The 20,035-nt window shown below is 42.0% G+C and overlaps 1 long non-coding RNA gene across 3 annotated transcripts in view; it reads right to left on the bottom strand.

Moving 5' to 3' along the window:
- LOC311601510 overlaps positions 1-20,035 on the bottom strand; it is a 58,458-nt gene that overhangs the window by 23,856 nt on the left and 14,567 nt on the right. Inside the window, exons 1-2 of one of the 3 annotated variants that reach the window (XR_014780591.1) lie at positions 19,591-19,708; positions 16,208-16,379 (exon numbers count right to left, since the gene is read on the bottom strand). This is a non-coding gene — a long non-coding RNA (uncharacterized lncRNA). Of the gene's footprint in view, positions 1-16,207; positions 16,380-19,450; positions 19,562-19,590; positions 19,709-20,035 lie in introns of those variants that run through there. The other 2 variants (XR_014780592.1, XR_014780590.1) reach the window with 2 other exon arrangements.

Here is a 20,035-nt window from a genome sequence, read left to right on the forward strand (position 1 = left end):
ACTCCTGCTGTGAGATAGGGATGAGCACTTCCTTTCTATAAATAACTGAGTATTAGGAGCATTCTTTGGATGCCTCATTGTTCCCCCAGTGGTCTGAAAAGCCACTGACATTTGAAACTTCACTTTTAATACACTAATTTTCCATGAACACACAATAGTGTTAACTAATCCTCTAAAACTGATCTAAGACGTTCTTTTTAACTGTAAGAAAAAATGCAATAAGTGATTAAATGCAACAAGAGATTATAGTGGCTAGGTAGTAGTGATTCCTAAAATAAAATCATGATTGCAACATACATGTGTTTATGCTTTAAGCAGGGGCTTTATATACCCAGCTAAGAGAACGATCATATCAGCCCATGAAACAGTTGCTTGAAGAGGGGAGTATAGACTACCACACACAATGTGTTGTTGTTGTTGTTGTTGTTGTTGTTGTTGTTCAACTTTATTTTAAAACTTATTTTCAAAGACGGAACTTTGTTTTCTGTCTGTTTGAATATAATTTCACTCATATATTGGTTTCCATAAATATATGTATATTTATGTTTGTTTGTTTCTTTTTATTTTTTTCTTTTTTAATTATTTTATTTTTGTACATATGCATTCATATTATTACACATATATACAACAGATTACCTATAGGAAGAAGAACCATGACACAATCAGGAATTATATAAATGTTACATTCTTAAGTGTTTTGGCTATTTGTATTTGACAGCCTTGAAGAAGACATCTTTCCTATCTTGGTGCATGTAAATTTCTGAGTGTAAATCAATCTCCATCACATATTGTAATTATCTACTTAGAACACCTATCTAGACCTAAAAACATCTTAGCTCCTAAACAATTAAGCTTCATTGTAAAACTAAGCTACCTGGTCTTCAACTCCTTCAGAGACTTGAGAAGGAGTAAACTTGATTATCTTGAGTATGCTGTGAGTGCAGGTTAGCAGCTTTTCAAATGAAAAGATGACAGAGACAGTTTTCTACCTAAATAGTCACCCAAAACCCTCTATAACGTTCACACACAATGTTTTACTTTCAATGAACTAAATATTTATTTGGATAACTAAGTTATTATTAAAGTCAAGTTCTACAATAGCTTCATGAGCCCTTGGGGTGTGTTAATCTAAGCATGTACATTCAGAATAGATCCCTGACCACAGAGGTGAAGGCCAAGAAAAGATCCAAAGCCTCAAACAATGTTAAGCCTTTGCTAAGCAATTTCATTGGGCTATAGGTGCTTGTGGCAGTACTGAACGTGCCGACATTTTTCCTGCTTGTCCTGCAAACAGTTTAGCAGAGAGACCTCAGCTGGAAATGATCCAGGAGCAAACTTACTAGCAAGAAATTTTAATTCAATAACTAGTGAATAAAAAATCTATGATCTGTGCCAATGGAGAGCTGGTTTTTAAAAGTCAAAACAAAACCAACAGAGACCGCACTTAGGTCCCACATTAACAGAACAAAAGCACAAGCAAGTGCTACAAACTGGAAACCATCATTCCACGCGCCTATTTGAATGTCCTAGAGACAGGAGATTTCTGTCACACGCTCATGTATTGGGGACATGGTATATGAAAGAAGCATCTCGGTCTCCAGCAAAGAAGGGATCACGGCTGGTTTTCCTCATGTGCTTCCTTCCACTGTTGCAGTTCTAATCAAATAGGATACGGGATTGTGAGGTGAGTCCCTGTGCCCAGAGTTCTTCCTCAAGCCAGAGTATTCTAATAAGTTTTACTGTCACCTTTCTACAGACATGAAAATTGAGGCCCAAAGAATTTAAGTGACTCAAAACGTGTGACTAGCATGTCATGGTTCAAATCTAAGTCAAGCTGATTCCAGAGTTTGTGGTCTTAACTGTTTGACTCTGCCAGTTCAAAGTAGCAAACCCATTGGGAGGCATGAGGGACACCTCAGATCAGCTGTCTGTACGTCTGTAACAAAAACGCATCCTCACCCTCAAAAGTACCAGCAGGATGTCCTCCAATAGCCCAAGCTTGAGATGCATCAGGGGAGTTACACTTACTTCCCTAAACAACCTAGTTGTACCTGCTCTGATTAACCTTCTGCTTTTCTAAATGGACCAAATATGTCATTTAAAATAGCAGAAGCAGGCAGGGGAGATGGCACAGTCGCTGCACAAGCATGAGGTCCTGAGTTTGGACTCCTGGCATCCATGTAAAATAACAAGGCTGAGTGCAGCAACACATGCCTGGAACCCAGCGCTGCAGAAGGAGATGGAAGGAGCACTGGAGCTCTCTGTCTGCACTGGTGAGACATCTTGATTCAAAACAATAAGGTGGAGAACCACAGAGAAAGACATCTGACATCAGCCTCTGGCATTGCCACACTTACAGGAGCACGCACACGTGTGTGTGTGTGTGTGTGTGTGTGTGTGTGTGTGTGTGTGTGTGTGTGTGCACGTGTGCGTGCACACGTGCGCATGGGCATGTGTGTCCTGGAAATATACACAAACTTACACACAAATACACAAAGACAATGATGATGACAAATAAAGTGTCAGACTATAATTGGAATTTTGTTTCTCATCTATAAAATGTCTGAGTGATATAGACCAGTACATACATAAGTATGTAGTTCTCTATGTTTAGGATTGTAGGAAGAATTAGCACAATAACACCCTCAGGGGAAAAATGTTCCAAAATAATTATCTTACCACAAACTGAGAAGCACAAACAGCTGGATGGGTGTAAGAATAGCATCTACATCAAAGAAAGTAGCGAGGTAAGGGCACTCTGTCACTCCCAGCCCACACGCAGAACATCGTGGCCTACGCTAAGAAACATTCTAACAACAACGCTGACAAAGTAGAATGAACAATAGAGGGTGATCAGGAATGGGAGGTAACCAGGCATATGATACCATTAGACAGTCTGGGCAGGATATACTTAGGAACATATGTGTGTATACATGTACTTATCTGCATGTACGAATAATTAGTGAGAAAAGAGACTGTGAATTAGAAAGAAAGACATGAGGAATAGATAGATGGGGGGTAGGTTGGAGGGAGAACCGGGATGAAATCATCTAATGATATTATAATCCACAAAAAGAAGAAAAGAAAAATCCAACCAGCAGAAACTTCCTGGGAGCTCAAGGCAAAGAAGGAGCTACACATGATCATCCTGTTCTCCCAGGAGCTCCTGGGGGCTAGTTCCACCTTACTGGTTGAGCTTTTAAGACAAAGCAGAATATGTCCTTGGTCCCTTTCTTTATTCACATCTCCCATCTAATGTAAGCTCTCCGGATGTCATCTGTGATGGAAACAGATCTCCAACGCTCACCTCCCACTTGGGCTTCCACCCTTGCCCCTTAAAAGGTGCACCCCCTTCAGCTGCTCAAAACATTGCATTAGCTTCCCTTCCCACTTCCAGTAAGTCTCAGACTCCTTCATCGGGCTAAACCCACCCAGCTTTCCCCTGCTCCTCCTCATAACAGGGTGTTAGTTACTTGTCTTATTGCTGTATTTAAAAACTGGACAAAAGCAACTTAAGAAAGGAAGGGTTTATTTTGTTCCTAGTTCAAAGGCATAGTCCATCACAGTGGGAAAGTAGTGATGGAGACAAGACCTTGAGGCAGCTGGTCACATTATAACTGCAGTTAGGAAGCTGAGAGTCGTGGGTGTTTGTAGTCAGTTCACATTTTCTCTTTTATTCAGACCATGAAATGGCACCACCCATATCTTGGTCCATGTGGTGGGTCAAGTAAATTTGGCCCCCATAGACTCATGTGTTTGGATGCTTGGCCCACAGGGAGTGGCACTATTAGGTGGTGTGGTCTTGTTGGAAGAAGTGTGTCACTGTGCGTCCAGACTTTGAGGTCTCCTTTGCTCAAGCTATGCCCGGTGTGGTACACAGTCTCCTGCTGCCTTTGGATCAAGATGTAGAACTCTTGGCTTCCAGCACCAGGTCTGCCTGCACGCTGCCATGCTTCCAGCCATGATAATAATAGACTAAACCTCTGAAACTGTTGAAGCAAGCCCCAGTTAAACGTTTTCCTTTATAAGAGTTGCCGGGTCATGGTGTCTCTTCGCAGCAATGGAAACTATAACTAAGTCAGTGGATCTTGCCATCTCCAATAATGGACTGAATACTTAGTGGTTCATGAGTGCATCCAGAAGCCTGTCTCCTAAGTGCTTCTCAGCAGTAAGCTTGAAATCCCCACTTTTCTCAAGCAGAACCTGCGCTGTTTCTTAGAATTTTTGGGAGACATTCCAGCCTAAGTCAGACTCTGTATAATAAGAAACACAGTCACTCTCTGCTATCTATGGGGCACTGGCCACAGGACTGCCCAACCCATCTGGGCTGGCTTCTCCCAGAGCAATCAGATCATCACATACAATACCTAATGTGATACACATAGTATGTAAATGTTGTCACACTATAATGTTCTAGCACAATGACAAGAAAAAAGGTACAAGAAAAAGCAAATTCAATACAAGTTCTGTTTTTACAAATATTTTTGGCCCATCATTGGTTGTAGATGTCACTGGTGCAGATGGCCACATCATCTCAAGGCCTTGACACAGAGTTCTTAAATAAATCCCTTGGAATTTCCTGAGGGACAGTGATAACAGGAGTGCCTTTTATTATAATATTTGAGGTCTATACAGAGTCACTGAAACTCTTGGAATTTTCTAGATGGTAAATTTTCTAGATGTGATGGGAGCGCATGCTCTTTCTCATACCAACCTGTGGTGGTTTGAACGAAAATCAGCTCCGCAGGCTTATAGAGAGTGGCACTATTAGGAGGTGGGGCCTCTTGGGGGTGGGGGTGACCTTGTTGGAGGAACTATATCGCTAGGGGTGGGCTTTGGGGTTTCAAAGGCTCAAGCCAGACCCCTCTTTTCTCCCCTCCACCCACCACCCCACCCCACCCCCGCTGCCTTGCTGCCTGCAGATTGAGATGTCTCTTGGCTGGCTGTCCTGCACCATGTCTGCCTGCTTGCCACCACACTTCCTGCCATAACAATAATGGACTAGACCTCTGAGCTGTAAGCCAGCCCCAATTAACTGTTTTCCTTTATAAGACTTGCTGTGGTCATGGTGTCTCTTCACAACAATAGAAACCCTACAACACAAGCCTTCTGGTCCCATCTGAGTTTATGGTAACAGGACAATTTAGGAGCCCCTAAACTCAAGGATGGAGTCACTGGCCGAAAACAGCCAGTGGCTAGAGGATCAAACTGTTCAACATCACCTAACAGTCTCCAGGGCTGAGGGCAGGGCCTGAAGGTCAATTCCAGGCAGAGGTTTTATAATCTTCTGGACACTTGGAGGTGCCAGGAAGATGGTATACTGAGAAAGGGATTATCCCTAATGTCTTGCTTTATCCATCTCCCCCACTAGCTCTTTCTTTGTCTTTTTTAATATACGTTATAGTAGAACAGTAAATATAAAGTGTTTCCCTGGGCCCTGTGAACTGCTCGTAGCAAACTGAACAAATACAGGGACGGGACTCATGGGGAACCCCAATTTACAGCAAGTCCCTCAGATGTGCACAGCACACTGCAGGGTTTTCAACTGGTATCTGAACTGGAGAGAAGAAAGGAGCTCATAGAACTGCTTTGCTTAGTGAGGGCCACCTGAGCCTACTCAGTGTTTGCTCCAAGAAGGAAGAGAGGCACATTCTCAGGGGAGCGAACCTACCCTGAGATGGCTGAAAGCCAGTGTGGGAACTAGATAAAACCACCTTTCTCCAGGTGGGCAGAGCCAGTGCAAAGCCCACAGGCGCTCTCCTACCTATTCATGCCCTTCTCTCTGGGTTCACATTCTTTTGGTCCCTAAGTTATCACCTTCTGTTAACTTGCACAGCCTACCAGCCTCTTGGCCTCCAGGAAATCAGATCATCTTTTTGGTGAAAACTCAGTCAAGGTGACTTATCACTAATGAGGCCTGGTACTGGTCCAAGATTTCCAGAACAGTTTTCCCTAGTGGTTCCACTGCTGACCAACATTGCAATAGCAAAAGTATGGTACAGTATGCTTTCCAAAATCTTAGTGCTTGAGCCTCTGATCCCAGCACTAGGGAAGCAGAGGCAGGCAGATCGTAGTAAGTTCGAGGCCAGTCTGGTCTACAGAGCAAGTCCAGGACTGCCAAGGCTACACAGAAAGACCCTGTCTCAAAAAAAAAAAATCTGAGTGCTTGAATTTACATTTTTTTTCTACCCAGTGAGACCAAAAATTCAGTATTTAGTATAGGAAGCAACCAAGAAAGCATCTTGGCTTTTACAAGAAATGACTTAAAAAAAAAAAAAGCAACATTAAGATTGTGTCAAGGATAAGCTACATTTAAAGTGCTAGTGGGATGTTAGAGGGAATAAGAGAATCAGAGAAATCTTCACAAAGATGTGAGAAATATGTAGCAGTTTTATAGGTGGCAAAGCAGGGGAAGAAAATCCAAGTTAGAGAAAACTGAACATCAAGTCTAATATGACTTGGGTAGAGAACGATGAAGAGTTAAAATAGGTCATCCTAAAAGCCAAATGCTGAGCCTACATGTGTCTTGTTAGGTTCCTCTGGGGCTAAGGTAATTTCGCTCACGCATTTCTTAATCTTTGGTGGCTCCGGTACAATACTTGGCACACAGAAGCAGATGATTAAATATTTGTTACATGAAGAAACAAATGTGTGAGGTTACATTCACTCCTGCTAAGCTGAGTCAGGCGGCCTAACTGCAAGGACTCCTGACAGATGGGAGAGGCTGTAAGTCAAGTGAGAAAGTCTGCATATGACTTATGCACAATGCTGGGTGAGCTCATCAGATGATTCAGAAGCTGTTTTCTCAGTGTTCCTATACAGAGTCAGATGGTGATGAAGGCAAAACTTATTTCCTTCCAGCAATTTTCTTTAAAGGAAAAAGAAACCATCATGAAAACAGAGTATGTTCACTTCAGAAAAATCTGGACACATCTTAAAGCTATGATAAAGACTTACGTCCCTGTGACCTCACCAACTGGTGATGTCACAGTACAGCAGTAACATTCTCTTGTGTCATCGAAGATTATCTGAAAATATGACTTTGGTGGTGTGATTTTTCTACTGGTATATATACCAATGTCCCTTCATTAAGCGGGTCTTCTTTGTTGGACATGCAGACACTTCCCAAATGTTTGCTTCATTCTGTAAATGTATCTTTAAATGCATCCCTACCATATTCTACACTCAATGGTACTAAATATAGTCTTTCAAATGCCATTAAAGACATAAAAATAAGGCCAGAAAAGATATAGTACACTTATGTAAAATAGCCTACAATTAGAAAGTGCAAACTAACTATGTGTTGTGAAGCTAACATATATTCACAATAAGTTTTCAGTCAAAAACTCTATCTGAACTTTGAGGAGCTGTAAGAAACTGTGTCTGATGCATGCAAACAATAGCAAAGACTTTTGAGTAGCTAGTTGCGGGGAAGGGAGATATATAGGTAGGAAGGACTTTTGGTACTGTATATTAAGAGAAAGCAAAAAGCCACTGCAAAGAGCTAACTGAAAACCAGCAGAGCACAAACAGACCAACAGAACAAAGACGGGCCAGGGAGACCTGCAGCACATAGAGTCTTCACGCGAGATAGGGGTCTCCTTGCCTACTCACACGCCATAGGGGTCTCTAGCCTACTCACACGCCATAGGGGTCTTCTAGTCTACTCACACACCATAGGGGTCTCTAGCCTACTTATGCGCCATAGGGGTCTACTAGCCTACTCATGCACCATAGGGGTCTCTAGCCTACTGACGTGCCGCAGGGGTCTGCTAGCTTACTCAAAAGGACAGACATTTAATAAAGGATGTCAGAGCTGGAGCACAAGGCAACAGGAGTCCTACTACACCCAGTAAATTTCAAAGTTAACTGTAATCTGAGAAGAGAACCTCTGACACCAAGGGACACAGGCGAGAGCACCTGTGTACTTGGCATAGATAAGGAGTTAGGGAAGGTAGCTGGAGAAGTACACAGTCCATGCAGAAATGCATTAAGCTTAAAAATAAAGACAGAATTTGCTTTTCAAAGAAGGATGTTGTAAGGTTAGCTGACCAGTAACAGCTGAGAAGAACACACGCCAGCCGGGCATGCTAGTACACTTTCGTGGGAGAAGAGGGAGGAACAGGAATTCAAGGTTTCCCTGGGCTACCAAGCAAGTTCTAGGCCAGCCTAAGTGACGTGAGAACCTGTCTCAAAAAAACAACAACAACAAAAAAAAATCAACATCTCTAAAACTTTATAGTTATATAGAAAATACGGTGAATTTCTGTAAATCAATTAAATTTTTAAAAAAGAAAAAAGCAACAGAAAATTAGATAAAATATTATACTAAGAAAAACTCAGTAGAAACAATCTGATATATCATCTATGAAAAATAACTTTAGGAACTCTAGTAATCAAAAGCACTCAAGTAAATAGCAATAAGAGAACAGGCTGTGGTGGCACATGCCTATAATCCCAGCACATGGGGGATGAAACAGAAAGATCAGGAATTCAAAATCATCCTTGGCTACATCATAAAGTCCCAGACCAGCTTGGGCCACACCAGATCAAAAAAATAGCAATGAGATATCACCTCACAAACACTTAAAGCTTTCAAACTACTAGGGATTTTTAAGAATTTGGAAAAAATGATTATTCTCAGTACTGTTCATCTGAGCAGAGTGTGGTAGCACATGCCTTTAATCCCAGTGCTTGGGAGCAGAGGCAGTTAGATCTCTGAGAGTTCAAGGCCAGCCTGATCAATATAGTGAGTTCCAGGACAGCCAGAGCTACACAGAAAAACCTTTCTTAAAGTAGATAGATAGATACATACATACATACATACATACATACATACATACATACATAGACAGATAGATAGATAAAATAAAACACTGTTCATCTGAAACTAAGTTTATAAAGTCATACTGAAGAGTGAGTTCCCAGAATAGTCAGACCTCTGTAACTGTCGATTCCATGTCTAGAGACTCAACAGACAAAAAAATTGCACCTGCATGAACAAACTCCTTAAACAATATAGTATAACAAGTTCTGTATTATAAGTGATCTATAGATGATTGACACATAGTGATGTTATACATAAGTAATAACTAATATCTAAATACAATGATCTCTAACCCAATGAATTTATCATCTAACAACACTGGTTATCTGCAGAAGAGGTCCAATTCCTACAGAATACCAAGAGATAACTGTACTTATATAACTAAACATATACAAGCAATCAGAGACATCCACAGAGAAGCTTGATAATAGACTTTATCAGAATCTGAAGAAAAGGTACCTCTCAGTGCATGCTGCAGTCAGGAAAACAATTCTGTCGGATGTGTGAGATGTATTCAGCGAGACACTAGGTGGTGGTCAGCAGTCGTGAGCCACAGACGCTCAGCTTATCACTGCAAAAGTTAGTGACTCTCCTTGCTCTTCACAGTTAGCAGGAATGTGCATCATGGGTCTCCTCACGATTCCTGGTAGCAGCACAGACTGTGAACACAGCCTCCTGATGCAGAAGGACCACAAACCCAGAGAAGGCCCTCATTGGCAGCACGTACCCAGACATCACCATGGCCTCAGGTGGCAGTGCAGGCCACTCATATCAACATGGCCCCCAGGGGCAGCACAGGCCCACAGACATCAACATGGGTTTTGGCTACAGCACAGACCACAAACATCTGCCCAGCCTTCAGTGCCAACATGGACCACAGACATCAACACAGTCCCTGGCTGCAGCAGACCCACAGACCCAGACAAGGCCACTGGGGCCAACATGGACCATGGACGTCAACATGGCCTCAGGTGGTAGCACAGGCTACTCACATCTGCATGGCCCCTGGTGGCGTCACAGCCCATGATATCAACGTGGCTTCCGACTGCAGCACAGACCACAGCCATCCGCATGGCCCTAGGTGGTAACATGCCACAGACATCAACACGGCTCCTGGCAGTGCTAGGCACAGACTGGCTGGCTCTTCCGACTCACAGCCTGGCTGGAGCAGGGCTCGGCACACAGCAATGTACAATTTAAAGACTGAAGCGTGGCCTGTCCTTCTCAGTGTCTTATATCAAGAGGCAAATGATTATGGCTTGTCCCAGTGTGAGTGATATCACCTGGGATATTGTTTAGATTTAGCTCACTGGTGAGTTTCTAAGCCCTGAAATACCAATGGACACATACACTTTTTAAGAGACTTTGTTAGAAAAAGAACCAAATGACTTCAATTCTGTGGCATTTAGAAAAAGAAAATAGGAAGAAGAGAAATTTAGTAAGGAGGAGGATTTAGTAAGTAGAATATTAGGTAATAAATGATAGGTCTATACGTTTCACATTTCAGGCTCACAAATGTTACTCAGGCTGTTTATGTCAACTCACAGTATCAGTACTATGAGTTTTTCACACTCATGGTACTGTTTTTGGACAGTGTCCTATCGTGTTGCTCAGGCTGGCCTTGAACAATACTCCTTTCTCAGGCCCCTAAGTGCTATTGCAAGCATGTGCCACATCCCTAGTTTCATGACACAGTTGCTAGCATAGCAAGCATCTCTTTTAATGTTCCTCTTAATGAAGTGAAAACTCAATTTAATTTAAGGTAATGCTGATTCCTCAAAGTTTTTCCAAGATTTTCAGGAGAAAATGTTCCTGAAGTCTGTTTCCTAAATTATCAACTTTCTTTAACATAAGAAATCGGTGGAAACTATCTCTTATGTAAATATAATTATACTGGTTACCTCAAGAAATAGATTATTTGATTAATAGTCTCGTGTAGTTATAAAACAAACAATGTAAGCAGTATGGAATGTTCAGTTAATAAGCCAAGAAAACAGAAAAGCATAAAAACATTATCTTAAAAATTGTTATGAACCAAAAATACAAAAACCAATTTACTTACAATAAATTAAAAAGAAAAGTGTGTCATCTACTGATTTAAAATCATACTCTATAGCAATGCTGAGAGTGAACATTGTGTTTAATTTTAAATTAACTGTATACCTAATGGTAGATTTTAACATTTTTAAAAAGGTTTTCATTTTCAATGTTTTAAAATGTTTCATTGAGGGATTTAAATTATCTTAGCTGTAAGCAGCTCTTCTCCCAGCTTCATATAATGAAAAAAATAAAACAAAAATAAAAAAATAAAGCCAGCCTGAGTAAATGTTTAAGAGTCCATTCTGTGTTTTGCTTGTGAGCCTGTAAGAGCTGATCCATCTCTCCAGCCCAATAACCTTTTTTTAAAAAATGAGTTTCTAAGGTGATTACTTCCAGCTAACAAGGCCTGTCTTTCTCATATTCCCTTGGGATTTCTTTACAGGAACAGAAAGAGATGCACTCACTGGACTATAGTTTATGGGATGCTGTGCTGGTTGTCTTCTTATGTGTGAACATCTACAGGAAGATACACATATACATAAACTCAGAGACACTCATTCACACAACACTCACATACACACACATTCATATACACACACTCACATACATATATTCACACATACACATAGACACATATTCACACATACACACACTCTCACTCATACACTCAGAAGACACACAACACTCACATACGCATACACTCACATTCACATACACCCACATACTCACACATACACACATGTTCACACACACACACACACACACTCAGACACTCATACAACATTAACATACACACACTCATGTACACATTCACACATGCTCACATACTCACACACACACACATATTCACAAATACACACACAACAATCAGATGCTACCTTCAGCTTAGACACAAGCACCATCCTTACACTCCCAGCATGCCATTTTTATACACAAACAGCCCACAGAACACGCATAATGACATCATCGTCCTCTCACCTCCTACTCCCTTATAAGGGGTAAAACGCTGAAGAGAATGAGCAAGTCAGTAAACTAATTTAAGAATACTGTGGGGGAAGTTCGAAATTGTTCAGGGATGCAAAAATACACAAACTTTTAGACCCTCAAACTGTGAAAGACTGTGTCTTATGTGAAAGTCACGGCACTTAGCACTGGTGCCATATCCTTTTTACTGATACTGTTAGTTCCATTTCCACATGAGCACTCACATCTTCTCATTCTTTAAGAAAGAAGTGAACTTAACTTTGAAAAGCAATTGAATTTCTGGAAGATTTTTCTTTGTAAACTATATTTTCATAGATAAGAGCGTAACGGAAATAAACTATTGTCTGAACATCTAAAGGAATCTTGCAAAGAATCTAACTAATCATAGTAAGTACTGTCATCCCTCAGAGCCCATGGACCCTTGGGGATATCAGAATCTGTGGGTGCTCAAGGCCCTTATATAAAGCGGTGTAGCCTTCACGTACAGCCTGCGCAGTTCTCCCACATTTTCTCAATCAACACTCGATTCCATCTCCTCCCCCACACAATATGAATGTTATGCAAATGGGTGCTGCGCTGTACAGTTTAAGGAATAATGGAAAGGGGGAGAATCAGGATGTGTTCAAGACAAATGCTGTATTTCTTCCAGTACTTTTGATCCCCTGTTGGTTGAACCCACAGACGCAGAACTCACGGACACAAAGGGCTGACCCTATGTATGTAGTGAGGTCTGTTTGGCACCTTACACACTGCCAGCTTAAAATATCTTTCTACACACTCACCTGTTTAATATCTGTTTCCCCACACCAGAATGAAAGATCAGAAACCTCAGGAACATTCTTGTAGGGTTTTGTTGTTGTTATTGTTGTTGTTGTTCTATACACTGTGTCTAGAACACAATAGGGGTTAACAAATGTTTGCTAAATAAATGAAGGCATGCCAACTAGGCCCGCTTGTGCACACCCGCCATCTCAACACTGTGGAGGCTGAAGCAGGGATATCTGCAGAGTAGCACTGCTCCCAGTCAGTTTCTGATGAGAGAAAAGCAGTTTTTAGAGCACCACCAGCTAGCCTATCATCTTCTCTTGCTGCTTCCGCTAGAACAGCATTCCTGTTTGCCATGAAGCTGCCTTCGCCAGCTCGCAGCAGCATTGCATTCTGGAGAAGTGGTTCACTAAGGAATTGCCTCAAAGGTATTCCCAAGTCAGCAGTTTGTTTATGCCATCAAAGTGGTCCCTTGGACACTTCACAGTATTGCCTGAATGCACATCCAAGACCTTCACACCTAAGAGGTGAGTTTAAGTTGGCCGATAACTGGCGGAAAGGTTTGCAAGTCAGTTTTATGTTGAATGCAGGAGTCAATAGCGGCTCTGATGTAGACAGAGCTTGCAGTTTGCGACGGGAGCACCAGCAGAAGCACAGAAGTGCTGAGCTGAGCTCGTCCTTCTCAAAAGCAAAGCCAGGCAGCATCTCCCTCTAAGATATGCTTAGCCGGGAAAGGGAATTAGGCTGTTTTGACACATCCACTTCATCCTCTCACTGCAAGCGCAGTGGTTCGCTGAAGCAGGAGCGGTTCCGGCACATGGTGATTAAAAAGACAATTGGTTCTTATTTATCTAACCTGTTCATAAGCATCAGGCTTTCCTCCTGCCATCAGGGATTCCCCCGCCCACAATCTTAGACTTCAGGGCGTTTTTATGAGACCGACGTTATTTTCATCTGGCTTCACTCAGATGCAGATGGCAGAAGTTCTTTCCAAACTTACCTTGTCATAAACACTGTGTGAATATCTGTTTTTAATCTTAACTTCCAACCAACTATCAAAGGTAATCATAGCTAAGTTGGAGAGGCTACCTAGTGGTTAAGAACACATCCTGATGCACGCCTTTAACCCCAGCACTGGGGAGGCAGAGGCAGGCGGACTTCTGTGAGCTGGAGGCCAGCCTGGTCTACAAAGTGAATCTAGGACAGCCAAGGCCTCACAGAGACACCCATCTTGAAAAGCCAGGTGGTGGTGGTGGTGGTGGTGGCAGCAGCAGCGGCGGCAGTGGCTGTGGCACTCACGCCTTTAATCCCAGCACTTGGGAGACAGAGGCAGGAAGATCTCTGTGGGTTTGAGGCCAGCTTGGTCTAGAAAGTAAGTCCAGACCAGCCAAGGCTACACAAAGAAACCCTGTCTTGAAAAACCAAAAACAATACAAAACCCAACACATCCTCTGCTGTTCCAGAGAACCTGAGTTCAATTCCTAGCACCTACAATCAGGTAGTTAAAAATTGCTTGTAATTCCAGCTTAAAGGGACCCAATACCTCTGGCCTTGGACAGGGACCTGCACTCACATGCACCTCCCCTCCCACACACACACATGCAGGCACACACACACGTGCAGGCACACACACATCCTTGCCATGATGGACCGTGTGCCCTCTGAGTAGTCAATAGAAGAGTGGAGGCAGCCTTGCTGAAGGTGAACAAAATTAAAGGAAGGATGCTTTTCTTTTTTCTTATGAAAGTTTCGATTAAACTTTGTTTAGGGCCTGTCTCTAACCACTGCTTTTGACACTTTTTGGTTTTGTTGTGCTGATAAGGAGGAGGGGAACTCTTGAGGACTTTAGCCAGATGCATATAATAAAGTATTTATGCCTGCAAAAAGTACTTAGGGAATTTTAATATCATGCTTTATATAATATAGAAATATCTGAATTTAGGAAAGTGTGAATCACATATTCATTTTTGTATAACGATCACTCAAAATACAAATTATGAGCCTGGCACAGTGGTACACTCCTATAATCCCAGCACTTGGGAGGCAGAGTCAGATGGATCTCTGTGGGTTGGAGGCCAGCCTGGTCTACAAAGCGAGTACAGGACAGGCAAGTCTACACAGAGAAACCCCATCTCAAACATTCAGGAAAATAGCTACTGTAAACAGCATTAAGATGTTTTAATCTTGGGTAACTCAGTACAGAACAAGTTACAGTTGTATTTAAATACTCTGTATAATAAACCTAATGGCTGTGTTTCATGGTATTGATTCTACATGTGTCTGCTTAACTGCACTAGAGCAATTTAGCCCTTCATCCATTAGCAGAATATGCTGCCAGATTGGTAGCAGTTACTGCATTCAGTTCCTATAACGATGAGAATACGTCATCTCAGGAAAGAAGGACGCGATGCCACACCAAGACAGCGTAAGTGTTTGATTACTTTACACAGTCTGAACAGAAAGGTCATCAAACTCCTGATTTCCAAGAAGCTAGACTTAACGAGGAGTACAACTAGATGACTGCCGAGGTCGCAGAGTCTAGTCTTCTCATCTTCCAATGGGGAAACTGAGGATGAGAAACGTGTGTTGGCGTGACGAATGGAACTTAGTGGCAGGGAGCTTGTCTAAGACAGAAAGCTCGGGTTCTATCCCCAGCGCCGCAAAATAAAAACAAAGAAGTCTTAGAGATGTGACTTGTTTGTGGTAGTCAGACCACGAGCTTCTTTGAGTTTTCTCAAAAAGATTGCACAGAGCACGGAATGTACATTATTTAACAAACACATGCCCGATTTACGCTGTGGCTATACGTTAGATTTGCTTCTAGAACAAGGCACTAGGAGGTGAGTGTCCATGCCTGGTAAGTTGCATTTGCTAACGCTGTAACTTCAGTGTGGAAGAACTAGCAGGCAAGCTTTGGAGAGGCAGTTAGAGAACCACTGGGAGCCCTGTGCATGGATCAGGTCCCACAAGAACAGCCATGCTCTCTCTCCCACATTCACCTCAGGCTCCTGGAAGACAGCTCTCATCAGGAACGAAATTGGACTTTTTAAAGAATGTCCCTTACATGTATGTGCATCAAATGTGTGCCTGTTGGATCCCCCGGAAACTGGGTTCTGGGTGGTAGTGAGCCACAGTAAAGGGTGCTGGGTCCTCTCCAAGAGCAACAAGCGCTAATCACCACGGAATGCCTCCCTGCTCTTGTACTTTCTGCCCTCTGCAACTGTGACAAATAAATGTCTGTTGTTTAAATTACTCAGGCTGCAGTATTTTGTCACGGCAGGCCAACTGGTTAAGGCAGAAGGTTTGTGAAAAAGTGTTAGGGTCCAGGGAAAGCTGGGTCCAGACAAACCATTCAAACATCAATCTCAGTCAGAGATAGATGGTTTATTGAACCGCACACCTCAAGACTGATCATGATCAGGGACACAGAGTGGACCTGGAAGACAAACTGTGACAGTGGGTGTTTCCCGGAGTTAGTTTAGAAAGGAAAAAAAAATGCAATTAGGTCATACAGGGTGGGTGGATGATGGAACAGGATGATCAGCTCTGAATCAAGTTATTTTTGCCAAATAGCAAGCAGTTCTAGCTCACCTTGACAGTGTGACTGGCAGTTGGGACCAGCTGTGATTATGGTTGGGGAATTTCTAGGAGCAACAAGGCCATAGAATTTCTCATTGAACATAAACATAGTTTATGGTCAACCTGACCTTGTACAGAGATTCTTTTACATCAGCAATGAGTTGAGATGATGTGGCTGGTGAACCTGAAACAAAAATGGCTATAGTTATGCCAAAAGGAGCAGGCATCAACAAAAAGAAAATTTTCTAAAAGGTGAAGGAAAATAAGATGTGAAGTAAGTCACAAAATTTTTAAATATTACGGAATTTTTCTTTAATTTATGAAATAAGGGAATATAATAAACACCAAAGCACTCATAGGCCACTGGGGGCAATTATCAACATTTTGCCATCTTATTTCATGTGCTTCCTTATTTTATTTTTTAATTCTTATTTGCTTAGTGGAATTTAGTTATTAGATTTATTTTATCTTTATCTAGTATGTGTGTGTGTTGGGGAGGTTCATACACATGAGTGTGGGTGTCTGGGGAAAATAGAAGAGAACACCAAATCCCCTGAGCTGGAGTCGTAGATGGAAGAAAGCCACCCAATGGGTGGTTGCTGGGAAGCAAACCTGAGTCCTCTGTTAAAGCAGCAAGTGTTCTTAAGAGCTAAGCTATCATTTGGGCCAAGTGAGATATTTTTATAGCAAAATCAAGACATTTTACCTAAAAACATTTCTATAATTATCTCTAAGGGATAAAGATTAACTTTGTCATACTTCATAAAATTAAGGGCAAATCTTTATGCCAATGTCTAGATCTAGAGAAACATAAGTTTATGTATAATCTAATGAATCAAGTTTTTAAATTATATCTTTCAATAAAGCTAAGAATTCTAAAAAACAAATAAATAAAAGATAAAAAGAAGAGAATTTTCAACCTCATTTTTTTCTTCTGTTGTTCTGCAAATATACATCTTGGTGCTCAGACTCCAGAGACTAAAAATAGGTTGTGAATCAAAACCATTAATCATGCCATATTATTTTTAGTTATTTGTCTTTTCCTGATATTTTAACTCAGCATCAGCTCAATATATTTCACCATGCTTTTTTCTAAGGAAAAGTGTTTTTGATCAATCATGGAAATTTTTAACAAAAAAAAAAAAAAACAAAGAATAAAAAAAAAAACTTAATCTAAATCTGAAGATGAGTGAGTTGTCAGAGGCCACATCCATCCCCTTGCTGGGGTGATTACTTCATCACTGAAATGTCTATGTCAACTGTGTGTCCTAGAAGACACCTGAGGTGGTGCATGCCTCTAGTCTCAGCACTTGGGAGGTAGATGAATGAGGATTAGAAGTTCAATATCATCCTCTGTTACATAACAGGTTTGAGGCCAGCCTGAGTTAAATGAGATTCTGCCTGAAAAAAAAAAAAATCTGTCCCAAGTCAACTACGATTCAAGCATCTTCCATAGGGCTTGTATAAAATCTTCCCAAAGAAACACAACACTTTGAAATTTAAAACTCACAAACCATAAAAGGCAGGGCCGCAGATCATATTCCTCTCTTATGAAAACAAAACACTAATGAAAATTTGAGAGAACTATTTGCCTTTGGATGAACTTAGAAAGTAAAGTGTCAGTGTTTTTTTTTTTAATTTCCTTTTGCATACTCATGGAATCCTTCTATACTTAATAAGTGCACAATAATATTTGTTAATTAGTGAGGATAGGGAGATAGTTCAGGGGGTAAAGCATTCGCTGTACAAATGTGAGGACCAGAGTTCAAATCCCTAGCACCTACAAAAATGTTGGCTGAGTAGGATGTGTAGAGAGATTTTAATCCAGTAACATGGCTACTCTGGCTGGAATGCAGACACTTTTTTTTTTTTTTTAGCACACACCATTAATCCCTAATCCCAAACAATGAAGGTAAAGTTAGTTGGTAGAAGGAAGCAGCCATGTTTGAAAGTGATGTCTAATTGAGAGGCAGACAAAGTGAAAAAACAGAGAAAGATGTGACAGAATAGGATACGTCCAACTCTCACAAGAACAGAATGGAAAGAGAGGTGAATTAAAAGGGAGCAGTGCAGCGAGGGGGTGGGGAGGCAGATCGACAGGGACAGCTGTACAGAGACAGGTTGTAGAGAGAAAACAAGGTGGACACAGGTGAAAACAATGATCCAGAGAACGAGTGGGAGCTAGAAGGTTAGAACATGTTGCCAAAGTTAGTATGAGGCCAAGCAGAGCAATTCAGCCAGAAGCCAAAGGAGAAGCAAGTTTGAATTAATCAGCCTGGAGAGAAGTTTGAGCCAAAACAGCTGAGCTGAACCAGCTGGCAAGAGTTCAGAAAGAGCTAGAAAGGTTGCACTTACTCAGTAGTAAGTCTCAGAGGCTGAAAACATTCTAGGCGTAGATAATGTTGTACAGAGGCTAGAAGCTTTCAAGACTAGCCTGGGTTAGCAGACGGAGGCAATAAGCCTCTGAGGTAACAATTAGACAGGCAAATAAAAGTTTCCTTTTCAATAATGGTCAGTTTTAATCCCAGCGTCACCATTCTGTCAAGGAAACCAGTGAACTGTCTGTTGGGAAGGTGAAGTCTAAGCATTTCCTTTACAGAGAGGTACTTACTGATACGGTTTTATGTCAATGAAGTCCTGATTTTCTAGCTGGGCAGCCTACTGGGCACATCTCTCTAAAGAATTCTATTTCATCCTCTCTTGAACAGAAACTCATTAGACCTAAGTAGACTTTATACCATCATGCATGCTTCCAACTTCAAACCAGCCTACATACAAACACATTTTGTCAGCCCATGTATTTGTCTATTGGTACAATTTTACTGCCATCAACAGTAGCATGAGTAAAAATACCCCTTGACCCTCTCCTTAGATAACATTTTTACAGGAGGAATGATTGGTGTAGGATATTTGATTGTCGTACATAGAAAACCTAATTGTGCTGGGCAGCGGCGGCGGCGGCGGCGGCGGCGGCGGGCGCCTTTAATCCCGGCACTTGGGAGGCAGAGGCAGGCAGATCTCTGTGAATTCAAGGCCAGCCTGGTCTACAAAGTGAGTCCAGGATAGCCAAGGCTACACAGAGAAAGCCTATCTTGAAAAACCAAAGAAGAAGGAGGAAGGGGCGGGGGGTGGGGGGTGGGGGGGCACAGAAAACCTAATTGTTAGCAAAAGATAAACGCTTAAATGGATCTCAGATGCAGTTTGGGTGTGCCTCTTACCTACAGATAAGAACTCTAAAGAACAGAAGGTTCCTACCTAGTTTAAGGCAAGTTGCTTGGGCGAATTCTTGTGGTCTTTGCTCTACGACCCAAGTGTCTTAGGGTTTCCTTTGCTGTGAAGAGACACCATGACCAAGGCAACACATAAGGGAAAACATTTCATTGGGGCTCGCTTACAGTTTCAGAGGTTTAGTCCATTGTCATCATGGCAGGAAGTGTGGCAGCGTGCAGGCCAAACACGGTGCTAGAGGAACCAAGAGTTCTACATCTTGATCCAAAGCAGCCAGGAGGAGGCTCTCATTCCACACTGGGCGGAGCATGAGCGTAGAACACCTCAAAGCCTGCACGCACCTCCTCCAACAAGGCCACACCTCCTCCAACAAGACCACACCTACTCCAACAAGACCACACCTACTCCAACAAGGTCACACCTCCTAATTTGCCACTCCCTGTGGCCAAGCACTCAAACAGGAAGTCTATGAGGGTCAAACCTATTCTAACCACCACACAGAGGCAAAGTCAGCTGGGTGGCCTCGAGTTTTCCACCGAAGTGGTTCGGCCCCTTCTGACTTCGCTTGAAAACCCCAACACCAACACTACCAGGACTGTTACATGGTTTGGT

This window comes from Acomys minous, assembly GCF_964271855.1.
Source record: "Acomys minous genome assembly, chromosome: 1".
NCBI classification, from domain to species: domain Eukaryota; kingdom Metazoa; phylum Chordata; class Mammalia; order Rodentia; family Muridae; genus Acomys; species Acomys minous.